The sequence below is a fragment of the Sciurus vulgaris genome (genome assembly GCF_902686455.1).
Source record: "Sciurus vulgaris genome assembly, chromosome: 2".
NCBI lineage: Eukaryota > Metazoa > Chordata > Mammalia > Rodentia > Sciuridae > Sciurus > Sciurus vulgaris.
In genome coordinates this window covers 87783295-87799170 of record NC_136462.1, presented here as the reverse complement: position 1 = coordinate 87799170, position 15876 = coordinate 87783295, and the positions used below count along the sequence as shown (strand labels likewise).

At 37.5% G+C, this 15876-nt stretch overlaps 1 long non-coding RNA gene across 3 annotated transcripts in view; it reads left to right on the top strand.

The window, feature by feature from the left end:
- The first annotated feature begins 5564 nt into the window (after positions 1–5564).
- LOC306655084 overlaps positions 5565–15876 on the top strand; it is a 48151-nt gene continuing 37839 nt past the window's right edge. Inside the window, exons 1-5 of one of the 3 annotated variants that reach the window (XR_013762192.1) lie at positions 5565–6043; positions 8076–8173; positions 8848–9029; positions 10032–11661; positions 12435–13071. This is a non-coding gene — a long non-coding RNA (uncharacterized lncRNA). Of the gene's footprint in view, positions 6044–8075; positions 8174–8847; positions 9030–10031; positions 11662–12434; positions 13072–15876 lie in introns of those variants that run through there. The other 2 variants (XR_013762190.1, XR_013762191.1) reach the window with 2 other exon arrangements.

The following is a 15876-nucleotide window of genomic DNA, read 5'->3' as shown; positions in this document are numbered from 1 at the left end:
AAATGCCAAAAAGACTTTTTTTAAGTAAGGACAGAGCTGATCGGATGCTTTCAATATTAGAAGGAGAAGACTCAGGATAATATTTTGCATGGTATTCCCATTACGGGAAACACAATAAAACAAGCAAAAACAAAACAAAACAAAAAACAAACAAACAAAACTGTCCCTGGATATTCTGTGCTCACTACAGTCTCTTCACTGTCAACTCTTGGGAAAAAATGTTCTGTCTACACTGTCTTCATTCTCTTAGTCACCACCTTAGCCACTTGGAATCTGGCATTTACTACTATCATGCTATCCAAATACCCTCTCCTGCTAAAAACCCAACTGCTTTTAGTTTTTCTCACTATCCTCCTAATTTCCTTTTTTCCCTTTCAACATCTCTCCTTTCCTCCATGTTATTTGACTATTCTGTGACAGGCTCTGCATTCATTCACAAGATTGAATCAGACTCTTCTAATTTTTAAGGAATTTAGGATCAAGTGAGGCATGAAGGCAAGTTAACAAACAAAGTACTTTACAAAAATTGATGGCTTCTGGATTTGACACTCCAGAGTCTTCTTGTTGATATTCAAGTTTCTAACCTTTCCTACTTACATTCCTGCGATCTTGTCTTCACTGGCTCCTCTTAAATTTTCCGTCCACTAAGCTCCTTGCATGACTTTGCCATGGGATTCTTTTTCCTAAGTTTGCTCCCTCAGAGAAGTCTGCATGTCCATGTGGGTGAACAGCACGCTGCATCTCTGTGCTCCATCTCCAGATCCCTCTGTGACTGATGCTCATTATTATCAGCTGAACAGATTCAGCTAGATGTCCTCTGCCCCCCTTGCCTTGGTCTGTTGACACCACCACTTTTACTACATCATCTTTTCCTCAACCCTCAGCGTCAGCCCTGTCCAAGTGGCTCTTCCTCTCCAGGGTCTGTCTCATTGAGCCTGTCCTTTTCTTGCTCACCCTATTACTTTGGTTTGAGCCTTTATCTCACCAGGAACTTTTTGCTGTTTTCTTCATGCCTGGGACATGAGTGTCCCCCCTAGACAATCCTAACATCCTTGAAACTTGTTTTCCTGTTTCAAACTTCCTACAGTGCAGAATAAGCTTTCAAAAGTACCAGTCCTCTCTTGCCGTTGCTTTGCCTCAAATCCTTCATTGTCTTTTCTTTGTTGACTGGATTGTTTGAATTCTTACTCAGCATTTAGTTTCCCTATGACGCAGACCTACTTCTTGTTTCTGCCTTTCTCTCTCAGTAGACCCTTATGGATATATGATATTCTACAGTGTACATGTTCTGTTTCTCAGATACCAGCTATATCACCTAATTACTTTGCTTGTAGTTTTACAGTCAGAATACACTACAAAATACAGAAAGTGCACATTGTTAATCACTGAAATCTTAGCCATCCTTAAAATTTCTCTAAAGTTTTATTCCAGGAAGCCATTCAGGCCTCTCTAATTAAATGTTGTCCTTTCCTCCTCTGATTTCTCAGAGTACTGTGTTTCAACTTTTCAAGCGGTTATCTTACTTTTTCTTATATAATGATTATTTTATATTTCTCCTTCCCGTTTGTCAAACTTCAGTCTCCTTAGAGATTCTCTTTTTAGATTATAGTGTGGACTTAATAATGCTTGTCATTTTGTCTTTTATACAGAGGGATCCAGTATCTGTTCTCTGTCTTTAATAACCAAACTCCTATTTTCTCTGGGTGATAAAGTGTTCTGCTGAAAATACTTTCTCTCCCAGATCCCTTGCAGTAAGGTGGCCAAATAAGTCAGTTCTACACGTGGGGATGAAAGAGCAGGCTTCTGACCAGCCATAGGCCTCACATTCCTCTCTGCTTTGCTCTTTGTGCCTGGAACGTGGACTTGAGTATAGTCTAGGAGCCACTAGATTCTAACCTTCAGGGTGAAAATCAACACATTGATTCATTCAGCAGATGCTTACTGAACACCTACTGTTGTGCACTGTCATGGACACTTGAAAAAGCAGCAGAGCAGAATGTTAGAAAGAATCTGAATCCCAATGGTATTATTAAATATTGCAACAGTTCAGACTGACTACCCTTAGATTTTATGAACCTCCTTTTCTTCAAGCTACTATTTTTTCAGTTGTTTTAATCATTTTCTATTATTTTTAAGCAGAATGCCTTTTTTATTCATACAACACTGTTTAGTCACTTTTTTTAAAGCCTGAAATTTTAAGTGAGATTGGCTCAGGTTTGTTTTTCTCTTGAAATCATGTCAATTTTCTCCTTTATTTGGCATTCTTATAACAAGCCTTACTTGATTTGGATGTATTTATCATCCTTTTGTGTGTATTAGTGGATTTAATCCACTATTAAGGGCTACACAGATTCATACAGTATTAGTTGTAATGTAAACTGAATACATTATGAAATGATGACATCAAGTAACATATCCATCACTTCACTTACCACTTTTTGTGATGAGAACATGTAAAATCTTCTCTCAATGGTTTTTGAATACATAATATTGTTATTAACTATAGTCACTAGGCTGCAGAACAAATCTCCAGAACTTACTTCTCTTGTCTAACTGAAACTTTGTACTCTTTGACAAGTATCTCCCTATTACCCAACTCACTCCATCTCCTAGTAACCACCATTCTACCATCTGCTTCTATAAGTTCAATTTTTGAAATATTCTTTATAGAAGTGAGATGATATAGTATTTGTTTTTTTGTATTGGTTTATTTCACTAAGCACAAGGTCCTTCAGTTTCATTCATCTGTGCAGTTTCAATGACAGGTTTTCTTCTTTTTTAAGACTGACTAGTATTCCATTGTGAATATGTTCCACATTTTCTTTATCCATTCATCTATTGTCAGACACATATGTTGGCATTGGTTATTGTGAATAGTGCTGCCGTGTGTATGTGAGTGCACTTATTTCTTCAGCATAATTATTTCATTCCTTTGGATATATATCTAAAAATGGGATTGCTGGATCATAATGATAGCTCTATTTTTAGTTTTCTGAGGAAATTTCATGCTGTTATGCACAGTGGCTGTTCTAATTTACATGACAGCTAATAATGGGTAAGGATTCTCTTTTCTCCACATCCTCCACAGCACTTGTTTTTGAGTTTTTTGGGGTGGATACTGAGGATTGAATGCAGGGGCACTCAACCACTGAGCCATATCCCAGCCCTACTTTGTATTTTACTTAGAGACAGGGTCTCACTGAGTTGCTTAGCACTTTGCTTTTGCTGAGGCTAGCTTTGAACTCTCATGATCCTCCTTCCTCAGCCTCCTGAGCCACTGAGATTATAGGCATGCATCACCAAGCTTTTTGATAGTAATCATTCTAGCAGGTATGAGGAGGAATCTCATGGTGGTTTTAATTTACATTTACCTGCTGATTAGTAATGTGGAACATTTTCTCTTATGCCTATTGACCATTTGTGTGTCTTCCTTTGAAAAATGTCTTTTTGGATTTCTTTTCCATTTTAAAATTAGATTATTTACTGTCTTGATATTGAGTTGTCCTGTAAAGGGAGTTGTCCTTATACATTTTGTATATTAAACCCATATCAGATGTATTATTTGCAAATATTCCATAATTCTATAGATTGTCTTATCATTGTGTTGACTGTTTCCTTCAATATGCAGAAGTTTTTTAGTTGGATGCTGTCCATTTGTCTATTTTTGTGTTCATTCTTATGCTTTGGGGGGTCTCAGTTACATGTCATATTTTTGTCATCATTTAATTAAAATATTTTCTAATTTCCATTGTTATTTCTTCTTTGATTTATGAATTATAAAGAAATATGTTGGTTAATTTACAACTATTTGGGGATAGTCTAGTTATTCTTCCGCTACTAATATCCAGGTTAATTTCATTGTGGTCAAAGAATTTATAATTAAAAATTTGAAATTTGTTGAGTCTTTATAACTCAGTATCGAATTTATTTTAGTATGTGTTCCATATGCATTGAAAAGACTGTGTATTTCAAAACTGTGTTGTATGTATTATGTCAAACTTTGAATTACATTAACAGTACAATTTTGTCTCTTATCGGTTTTGTCTCTCTATTCTATTGGGTATTAAAGTTTTAAGTTGTTATTATAAATTTGATGATTTTTGTTTTGTACATTTAGAAGTTATGCTGTTACACGTATAGAAACTTATGATCACTTCCTTTTGAATTGACCTTTCTCCTGTCATAAAATTCACTCCATCTCCAGTTATACCTCTTGCCTTAAAGTCTTCTTAACCTGATGTTGTTATATTTTTACCAATTTTCTTTTAGGTAAAGTTGACATTTTCCCCCATCTTTTTACTTTCAGCTTTTCTGGGGTTTTAAATTAAGGTATGTCTCTTGTCAGAATCAGCCTGAACTTCAGTTCTTCTTCCCTTTGCTAGCTAAAGCCCAGTTGTCTAGACTGTAAAATAGAAACAACTATATCTATATCGATATCTAGATTTATAGATAGATAGATACACATTAGATACACATATTTATTTAAATATATAATATATGAAACTATAGGTATATTTAATTTAGTATTACTAAAAAGTTACTCATACTATTATTTAACCATTATTTAACCAATGCACAACTTATTTTTTTACTTATTCTTTTTAGTTATACATGATAGTAGAATATATTTTGACATATTATAAATATATGGAGTACAACTTCCCTTTCTTCTGGTTGTACATGGTGTGGAATTACGTTGCTCGTGTATTCATATATGAGCATAGGAAAGTAATGTCCATTTCATTCTGCTATCTTTCCTTGTCCCATTCCCTCTCCCTTCCCTTCATATCCTGTTGTCTAATCCAAAGTATTTATATTCCTTGCTACCCTCCCTCCTCTTTTTGTGAGTAGCATCCACATATCAGAGAGAACATTTGGCCTTTGGTTTTTTGGGACTAGTTTGTTTAACTTAGCATGATTGATATTCTTCAGTTCTATTCATTTATCAGCAAATGCCATAATTCCATTTCTTTTTATGGCTGAATAATATTCTGTTTTGTATATGTACCACATTTTCTTTATCCATTCATCTGTTGAAGGGCACCTAGATTGATTCCATAGTTTAGCTATTGCAAATTGAGCTGCTATAAACATTGATGCGGCTGTGTCACTATAGTATGTTGATTTTAAGTCCTTTGGGTATAAACTGAGGAGTGGGATAACTGGGTCAATTGGTGGGTTGATTCCAAGTTTTCTGAGGAATCTCCATACTGCTTTCCACAGTGATTGCACCAGTTTTCATTCCCACCAGCAATGTATGAGTGCACCTCTTTCTCCACCTCCTTGCCAACATTTATTGTTACTTGTATTCTTGATACTTGCCATTCTGACTAGAGTAAGATGAAATCTCAGTATAGTTTTAAGTTGTATTTCTCTAACTGCTAGAGATGCACAAACTATCTTTTTAAGATATAATTTTAGTTTTCTCCTTTTAATTCCAATTAAATACTGTTCCAGTGTAATCTCTATTACATGGTAACACCAATTTATATTATAATTGAGAAACCCTCTCTACCTTTGTTTAAATTTCTGATCCCTCATCATGAAACTAAATCTGGGGAAAATACCTGTGGGATTGGGATGCTTCCCTCTGTGTTACTGCCTCAGGAAGGAAAATTGCCTATGCAGTTATTGGGAAGGCTAGAAGAATGGGCTGGAGCCCTGTGTCCCAGGAATGAGTCACGGAATGCTTTCGGTCATGGGACCTACTATCTGGTCATGTTCAGGAGGTAGAAATCAAGGGATTCACAGGACTTACTAATTCCAAAAAATGTAATTGCTGTGGTTGGGACTCAGGGGTCATAAAACTGCGATTTAGAAAGCTTCTGCAAACTCAACACGTATGAAACTGGAAACTATGCTAGAATGAGTACAGAAATATCCATATCTGCATGATATTCTTTGCTTGCAGGAAAGAAACCGTCGAAAGCAGTTGGAAGACGGCTTCTTCCTCACTTCCACCTTCTGCTTTTTGAGTGATTGTGGCTGACGGATGGAACCTATTTCACACCCAGAATCCTCACTGTCAGGAAGTCTGGGCAGGGTGATTTTTAGCTTTCCAGGCTTTGCTATATATTAGGAAAAGATGGTAATGGATGCAGAATGTAGATTAATCTCCAAACATACCAGGCAAAGATGAAATGGGAGTAGGAGAACCTGATGGAGAGAGGATGGCATTTGAAAGGAGGCAATATAGTAGAGAAATTTTGGGGATGACTGCATAAGGGAAACAAGAGAAAACGAGTATAGGCAGAAATATGTAGATGATGAGCATGGACTGGGGAGAGTGGCAGGGAAGAGGAATATTACACTTAGGCAAAGCAACTAATAGGTTATTACATTAAGGTGAGCGATGGTGGTGCCTTGAACTAAGACAGCAGTGATAGAAATAGAAGAGATAATTTTGAGAGCTGGTTAAAATATCATAAATCATGATAATTTTTATGTCATACCCTTTCTTTCTTTCTTTCTTTCCTTCTTTCTCTCTTTTCTTTTTTTTTTTTTCTTTCTTTCCTTCTTCTTTCTCATGGTGATTCTTCTCTCTGGTATGCCCTTTGTTTTAATTCTTTGTTTTTAATGTGAGTCTTATAGAATGAAATATTCTAGCCAATGGCAATTCTAGAGCATCTGCAGCACTTGTGATCAAGGCTGCTTCTTTCCTTATGTAGTTTTATATCAGTTACTTTCCCAGTCAGAAAGCAAACTTAAAGTGCAGCGATCACGTTTTATACTTATTCAATGTAACATTTGAATTTTTTTTTTGTACTGGGTATTAAACCCAGGGGCACTTACCTTAACTGAGCCACATCCCCACTTCAGTCCTTTTTGTTTTTTATTTTGAGACAGGATCTCATTAAGTTGCTTGGGACCTCATTAAGTTGATGAGGCTGGCTTTGAATTTGCAATCCTTCTGCCTCAGCCTCCCTGGTCTTTGAGATTATAGGCATGCACCACTACACCCAGCTGAAAATTTTCACTTGGGTGTATAGAGTTAATAATACCTTTCCTATAGAGGTTCCAGATCAAAATGTAAGGTTTCAAAGGTTTTGTCCCAAAACCAATAGCATGGCTCTTATAATTCTTTCCTGGAAAGTCTAAGAAAGTGGCTTGGAAGAAGAATTTCAAACTTCGTGGATAGTTGGACTGGGATTTTAACTGTTTAAGAGGGAAAGATGAGGTCCTTGAACCTCATGTCAAGCTTAGTGCAAAGGACTTGCAGGGAGCACTCACTCGATTTGGTATGGAATTAGGACACAGAGTAGAAGAGCTTTTGCCTCACTGACATGAGACAGAATGGCTTGCTCTAGGTGGGTGAACCGGAAGCATGTACATGATTCCCCACATCAAGGGAATCTCAGATGAGAAGTCCTTGGTGATGTAGCTCTTTCTAAGAATCTACAAAGTAGCTCCTTATGGCCAGTGTTACAAGAGTACAGGACTGTTCTGTGGTATTATTAGTTAGGTGAGCATTTTCCCAACACATCCTAACTCTCTTCTCAATATACTTTGATCTTGGAAGTCAGGATCAGAACCAGTTTAGCAAAATGGAGAAGGGGTGGTAAAAGGAAGGATTTTTCACCACCACTTTTTGGTTTTCCTACTGTTAAACTAAATTTGACCCGAGGCTGCTTGTGTACATACATCCTTACATAATGAACTGCAACCTAACTTAGTACCTAAACTAACTGAAAGCCAAATCTAGGAGCATACATTTGTAACAAGTAGCTGAGTCTCAGTCAATTTTAGGAGCTGAGCTCCAGTCAAGCACAGGTGACCAGCTGTTCAAATCATGTTCAGATAAACACGGAGCAATAACCACTCCAGTTGTCTCTGTACCTCATTTCCATCTTCTGTCTATAAATGCTGTCGGACCTTGTGTCAAACTGGAATTCTTTGAACATACTCAGGTTCAGAGGGCTGTCTGATTCTAGAACCATGAGTAAGAGCCAATTAAAATCTTTAAATTTGTTGTAACTTTGTCTTTTGAGATTGCAGAGAGTGGGAAAAGAGAAGGTTTAATTTCCAGTCAGGTTTGAAGTTTTGATTATTGTGTGTAATTGAATACTCTTAATTAGGAATTTGAGACTGTTCTGCAGCTTGCAAAGATGATTGGAGTTTTCATTACCAGAGTGATCAGAAGAATCATGGGACTTTTGAGTTTTCACCTAAGTCAGTAAGAAAAGTTCTTCATTGATTAACTTTTATAAGAAGAGTGGGAAACAATATGAAGTTGGTTGGTGATCATACCCATCGGTCCTGCTTGGTTATGTACTGGTTAAACTTGTGCACTCCCAGAGAGTCAGCTAGTGCACTCCTGGGCAGAGGAGGAAAGGCAACATGGCTTGGGATAAAGAGCCTTCTGTTATATCCCAGCTCTGTGACCTTGTGAAACACACATAATTCCTATAAATCATGGTTTCCTGATCTGCAAATATGGTGAATACATAATGTCTGTGTTTTTTACTTCACACTTTTTGGGAAAGTTCAAATATCAGAGCAAATCTAATGGATACTCAAAATCAATTAAATGCTTTCTTGATTGATATACCTTGACTAGATAGTACTTTGAAAGCTCATACAGTCTCTCCTTCTTGTCCATGGTCTGAGCCATTCTAAACCCATAACCAAATAAGACCAACTAAAGAAAAACACAAAAACAAAAAAAACACCACTCTGAAGGAGAATATTCCACATAATCCCCCAATGGCCCATTTTTGTTCCTAACACTTCCAGGATAATCTGCTCTGCTTATGTATTCTTGTTTTATCACCACTTACAAAAGCCATTGACAACTTAGCACTAATGAAAGTTTTTTTTTTTTTTTTTTCCTCTGCATCATTTTTTCAGTACCTTCTGCAATGTGAGTGTAGAATTACTGACCGGTTACCTGGAAACTGAAGTGAGCCTGAGGGAATCAGTGAATCATTAAGAAAATCATTTATAGAGAGAAGTCATGTGGATGGAAAAGGTTCATTGAAAAAGCATCTTCATTTGTCTCATAAAAGGATTAGGAAATAGTGAGGAGACTGGTGGGCAACTGTTTGGGGGTCAGCAACATGGATAATAATATGACCATCTCACAGATAGCATCTGCCCATGGTTATGGGGTGGGATCTTCATGGCAAAACCTCTAACTGAACGTGATTCTAGCAGTGCTTGATTGAGACAATGTTCCCCTGCATTGTCTAGAAGACCAAAAACCAGAAGCATTTGTGAAGGAAAGTAAACCATGAAATCTAGGGAATGCTTGTATTTCTGCAGGAGGCTATTAACTCTTTCTCCCCAGAGTGTCTCAAATTTAAAATTAAGTTTCTTGAAAGCAATAACAATGGTTTCTAACATCCCTGCCACCACTCCATAGCCATATACTTTTCCCTGTGATTGGTGTGATCTCAAGAATATAAACCACCCTTCTCCATTACCTCAGAGGAACTTATGCACTACAGCAAGCTTTGCAATCACTGACCAGTGAGCGAACAAATACACTAACTACATAACAGAGTAGAGCAAATAAGTGATAGGAAGCCAGGAGTGAGTATCTTGGACTGAGATAGTGCTTGAATCTATCAAATTAATTGCATTAAAAATAACTGTAAAATCCTTACCTAATTTGTACATGACTTTTCCAATGACATTGCTTTAAGGCATAGTGATAAAATGACTTTGTAAGCCAATTGCCGACTGGGTTCTCCTGGTTCTGCAAACTAGATTCTATCTAACTATTCCCAAAGCCCTCAAGGTTCTTGGCAGAAGATGAGTGCAGTAAGAGCAGGCTCCACTCTACTGGGGAGATGCTGTGGACATGCATTTGCTGTCTTCTGAAGGAGTGTCTGTTTTTGCACAGGGTAAGGGATGAGACCACAACTTCTGGTGTGGGTGTTGCTAGGAGCAGTTGCAGTATAAAAAAGGGAATATCGAAATCATAAATACTTTGATTCTTCTCATGTAGGAAAACATATTGCTATACAATGCTGTATACCCCTGACAAGTTTTCTTTTTGCCTCTCTGGACTCTCCTTTATCTATTCATAGGGAAGACATCTGAAGAGTTGGCATCCCATTGTAAAAGGATCCCTGACTGGAGTTCTTAAGATAAGTATCTGCAATGTACCTCTGTTGATCAAATACCAAATATTTACCAGCCCATGAATATATTCCAGAAGATCACTGCCTTTCAAAAAAGGTAAACATAGAGCAAAACAAGATCTTCAATAATTATGGAAAATTACAAACATATACATGTTCCTTTTTTAGTTTTTATTTTAATTTAATTAAAAAATTGTTTTTGGTACCAGGGATTGAACTCAGGGACACTTAACCACTGGACTATATCTTCAGCCCTTTTTATTTTATATTTTCAAGACAGGGTCTTGCTAAATTGCTTGGGGCCTTGCTAAGTTGCTGAGGCTGTCCTTGGACTTGCCATCTCCTGCCTTAGCCTCCCAAATTGCTGAGTGTAAAAGAGTGTACCATCCTGCCTGGCTCCACATTCCTTTTAATTCCTTTAAACCTGATGCTTTTCTAATTTATAGATTTATGAAAGGCTGTAATATTCTGCACTATGATCAATTGTTTAAGCACTATTAAAGAAACATTTTGATTCAACCTTAGAAAAATTTGTTTCCTACTTCTGATTAGGAGAAAGGAAACTCCTTGAATTTCATATTTGTCTGTTATGAGCCAATTTGTACATATTCATTTAAAAGGATTTGCCTCTACCCTACAGGTACATTTTCTTTTTAAATCAATAAGGTCTTCCCCACAACCATTATCATTTTGGCCCAAAAGTGCTGTTGTTCAGCAAAATCTTCAGGAGTATAGATGATGCTGGGGACATGATGCCATTTAATGAATAAGCAATCTGTGAAATTGCAATTTTGAATTATATCACATTTTGTACTTTAATTTCTCACATAGTGCCATCCATGGCTCTTCTCAGAAGGATTTTCATTATTGTCCTTGGGAATAAGAATAGATTAGAATTTGTGGTTATGTAACAATGATCCAGTTATTAGAGAGTGGCTTTCACACACATGAACTTTCTCAGTGGTCTTTCACTGCACAGCTAACAGGAATAATCTGTGACACAGGGTTCTCTCTAGTATTATCCATAGTCAACCTGCCTGAGACTCACCTGGAGTACCTTTTTAAAATGAAGATTTGGGGGTCTACCCTGAATCTACTGAATCACATTCTCACCATTGCGTCTATCTACCACTTTCTCCAGTTTTGGGGGCAGCAGTTTTCTGATTTGATTGTGTACTGAAATCACCTAAGGAGCTTTGAAACATCATGATGTCTGGGTCCATCTCCAGGGATTCTGTATCAATTAGTTTGAATGTGGCTTGCATACGAGGGAATTCAAAAGTTCCCTAAGTGATTGTAAAGCAAGGTTAAGAACCACTGCTCTAGGACTTCTTAGACTGTAGGAGGGAAGTCTGATTATTTCAATACCAACTTCCCCCCTTGCCCTTAGCTATAGGATCTCCTAATAGAATTAGTTCAGGGATATGTTAATGTGCAAACACTATGGGTTGTTCTTCATTTTTAGTGTTAGGAGGAGATCTGTTACCAACTTCTAAAATTTTGTTTTCAGTCTTGAAAATCTTTGCCTATGGCCACTCGACCTCAATTCCCCGAAGTCCTGCAAGTGATGTTAGGAGTAAGTAGTGTAAGTCAATGGCCTATTCATAAGCACACTCCAGGCTTCATGACCTCTGGACTGTAACTGTACCATAAATGATATATTAAGCACAAAGTATAGAGAAATAAGTAGGTGACATTGATATTGTAGACAAAAATTCTCAACTCTTTTGACTCTTGTTGCTTTGACTCCATCTCCCTCAAAAGTTTTAAAAAAATCCCTGGGTTCTGCTCTCAGCTACTTGCCATAGTTTCCTACTTCCTTTCCTTTGCTTTGGCTTTTCGATCTCTGATATGCCTTTCTTCTCATTCCCTCTCCACCTGCAAAGTTTTACTCATTCTGAAAGTTTAGCTCATCTACTATTTCAATGTGTAACTTTCCCAAACCACTTTTGTTCTAAATGGAACCAGTGGATTGTTTTTACATGCCTATATACCATCTTGAACCCATTTTAATGGCAACTCTTAGCCAATTGCTTTATAGCTAGTTGTTTTCACAATTGTGGTCTCTGCTACATCAATTCAACAAACATTTAATGAGTGGCTTTCAGTGCCAGACCCTGGGATAAGCAACACAAAAATGAATCATATTCTCTCTGCCCTCCCTGCCTTCTAGGAGCTCATATTGTAGTGGGGAAGATAAAGAAATCATTACAATATCCCTGGATAGATGTTACAAAATACAGATAGATAATGTGGAGGGAAATTTCAAGTACCTAGGGGTACTGTGTGGGTTTTACAGAACTGAGACTTAAAGGATAAATCACATGAAAACAGTTTTATGTTCACCAGGTAGAGAATTACAGGAAGGGTATTTTAGTCTGAGGAATAGCATGTACAAAAGCTGGATTCTAGAATCATCTTTTGTTCTTAAGGTAAGATGGACCATTTGGGTAAACAGTAACCATTGTCAAAATACTGCCCCCCAAAATCTTACCATGTCAATATAGTTAGAATTGCCTAGGATCAATGACTCATCTCCTGTGGAATAGTTATTGCTATGATGCTATAAGCTGTGTAGAACGCTTTATAATTTGGAAGCTATCTCCAAAAGGCTACATATTTCTATGATTATTTCAGGGTACAAATTTCCAGGTATAGAAGGAAAATATGCTACGTTTGGAATCCATTAGACATGGATTTGAATCTCTACTGTTCATTAATTCAATGGTTAAATAACTTGCTTTCTCTGAGCTTTAATTTCTTTGTGAAATGAGTATAAAAATAGATAACTTGCATAGTTATATGAATGATTAAGACAATGCACGTAAAGATTTTACACAGTGCCTGGGATTTAAAAAGAACTCAGAAAATTTTGGTTTTCTTCCATAGACCTCCAAAAACAAACAAACACCAGAGTAGTTCAGTTAGAAAATGCCAGAAGGAATTCTGGAGCCGATATTAGCGGCTTGCTTCTCTTTTGATTTGGTGAGTATCATTCTTACAGCTTGTCGAGTTTGTCCAAGCAGCTAAAGAACTCATTTTCAACCCCAGTTTCCTCTCTGAGGTTAGCTTCAGGCCACCTCTGTTCAGCATTTCCAATGTTGAAGGTGAACAGATTCAGACACCCCATCCTGCATAACTCCTGGTGTTCGCTGCCAGGAGAGTGCTCACGATTTCTTTCATACAAGGACATTGGGAGAAGAGAAAGAAGATGGTTTCATCTTTATGTCAGTAAATATCTCCAGTGGAGCAGAGAGCAAGGACTTATAAAATGAAAGAGGAAGGGCATTCTGATTCGTGTCTGGCTCTCCTAAACCCTGAGCAATCTGTTCCTGTTTAAAACAAAAAGCAAAACATGTTTCCTCAAACTGGTTTAAGAGGACAGTGATGACTAAGGAAGTATATTTTTTTCAGCTGTCACAGGAGTCATGAATTCCTGGATGAAAAAAAAAAAAAAAAATTCCCCTTCTGTACTTTTGAAAATACTGTGGTTCTCTTCCTAGGGACTCTTGAAAAGAAATTCTTATTTGGACATGAAGATATGAAGGGAACAAGTTCACAATTCTGAAAACTTTTCTTGTTCAAAAAGATTAGAATGTTTTCTTGAGAAGAACAGAGATCTAAAGATGATTGAATGGGGTTAAACCAATCAATAAAGGGACAAATGGAAATTGTGCTCATCCATTTGATAAATAAGCACCTATGTTGTAGCACAGACTATAGATACAATTCTGGGCTAAGAAGGGTGAAGGAGATACGCCTGACATCTTGTGTTTCTTAGCAGTCTCTGATGAGGCTGCAGACAAATAAACACACCATGATAATATAGTTGGTAAAGGCTGTAGTAGTAGAAGTACATGGTGGTATTGGAGAGGACACAGAGATTCCCAGCATGGACAGAATTTAGCTAGATGAAGAGGTTTGTGGGTGGAAAGAGTTTCTAGGTTGAGGGAACAGTACTGTGGATCTCAAGGCTGAGGAATAAGGCTGGAGTGGGTTTGAGCAGCTAGACCCCTTTTCATGTATCTGGATCACAATGTAACAGGAGGAATGGCTGGAGATGAGGCTGGGAAGATACCCATCATCTTCCTTGAGCAGTCTGATGTTGGTGAGGTGTGAGTTTAGGATGGAAGGTGAGGTAAGACTCATGTAGATTTTGGACCCACGCTGTGTAGCTCCAGCAGAAGCTTGCCAGAGAAATGGTTCCTTGTTTTCCTTTTGCTATTGATTCTCATGTAAATAGTTTCCAGAGGAAACTCAAGGGATACCTGATGGAGCTGGATTTAGGTATTTCTCTACCCATTATCTAGATTGCCAGTCTCAGCTCCTAGAATCTTGGCATCCTTGGCAGGTAGAATTCCTATTTGAAGTATCAGATAATAAATGGAAAATGAGAGGGACTATGATGGAATGGGTCCTAGGAATAAGGGCTTCCTGAGCCCTTGTAGATTGATAATTATCAATTATTTTGACTTGTCTTTGTAAAGCAAGAAAATAGCAAAAGAACAGAACTACAGAAGATGAGCTAACTCAAATGCTGATCAGAACCACAGGTGGTGGGGTCATTTTAACAAATGAAGACAAACACATAACTGTATTGTAAAAATAGCTATGTATTTGTCTTCACTAAAAATGTAGTTCTGAACTGAGCATGGTGGTGCATACCTATAATCCCAGCTATTAGGGAAGCTAAGGCAGGAGGATTGCTTGAGCGCAGTGAGATCCCATCTTAAAGATAAATACATTTTAAAAAGTAAAAAATAAAAAAATAAATAAAAATTCACATATTAAGTTTTATATTCTTCCTAGAAGACCCATGAATATTCATAAGTAGGATTGGAAGCAGAGAATTTAAAAGGACTTCAGGGACCATTTGGTCCCAAACCTTTGTTCTCCAGATGAGGCATCTCTTTCAGAAATGTGAAGTGGCATGTCTGGTCTAGCTCCCGCCTCAGGGGTTTTGCACGTTCTGTTCTGTTCCTTCGCTATTTCCTCTGTCAGGAATGTATCACCCACCTCCTCTTTACCTGTCACCTAATCATTCAGGACTCTGCTCACTATCTGTTGAGTTCCCTACTTCACTTCATTTCTTAATACCTTACCTATTTTATTTTCTATATTGCATATACAGTTTTTGGAATATTTTGCTTTCTTGTTTATTATTCTCTTTCACTAGAACTTAAGGAAAGATGTGTCTTAATCTTTGCTCTATCACTAGCATTTACAACAGTATCAGAAACATAATAGGCATTCAATACATTCAATAAACACACACACACACACACACACACACACATATGCTTTTTTTTCTGGTATCGGAAATTGAACCTAGGGGGACTTAACCACTGAGCCACATCCCCAGCCCTTTTTACTTTTTATTTTGAGACAGGATCTCACTAAGTTGCTTAGGGCCTCACTAAAGTTGCCGAGGCTGGCTTTGAACTTGCAATCCTCCTGCTTCAGTCGTCCTAGTTCCTGGGATTACAGGTCTACGTCACTGCACCCCCTGACTCAATAGGTATAGTTTTAAAAATTATGAATGACTGAACAACAGAAAGTGAGTCTGCAGTCCTTGATCCTTATTACCCCAGTGCTATTGTGATTTGAGCTGCTATAAACATTGATGTGGCTGCATTACTGTAGTATGCTGATTTTAAGTCCTTTGGGTATAAACCATGGAGAGGGATAACTGGGTCAAAAGGTGGGTCCATTCCAAGTTTTCTGAATCTCAAATTTTAATGTACAGCCAGGTATGGTGACCCATGCCTGTAATCCCATTGGCTCTGGAGGC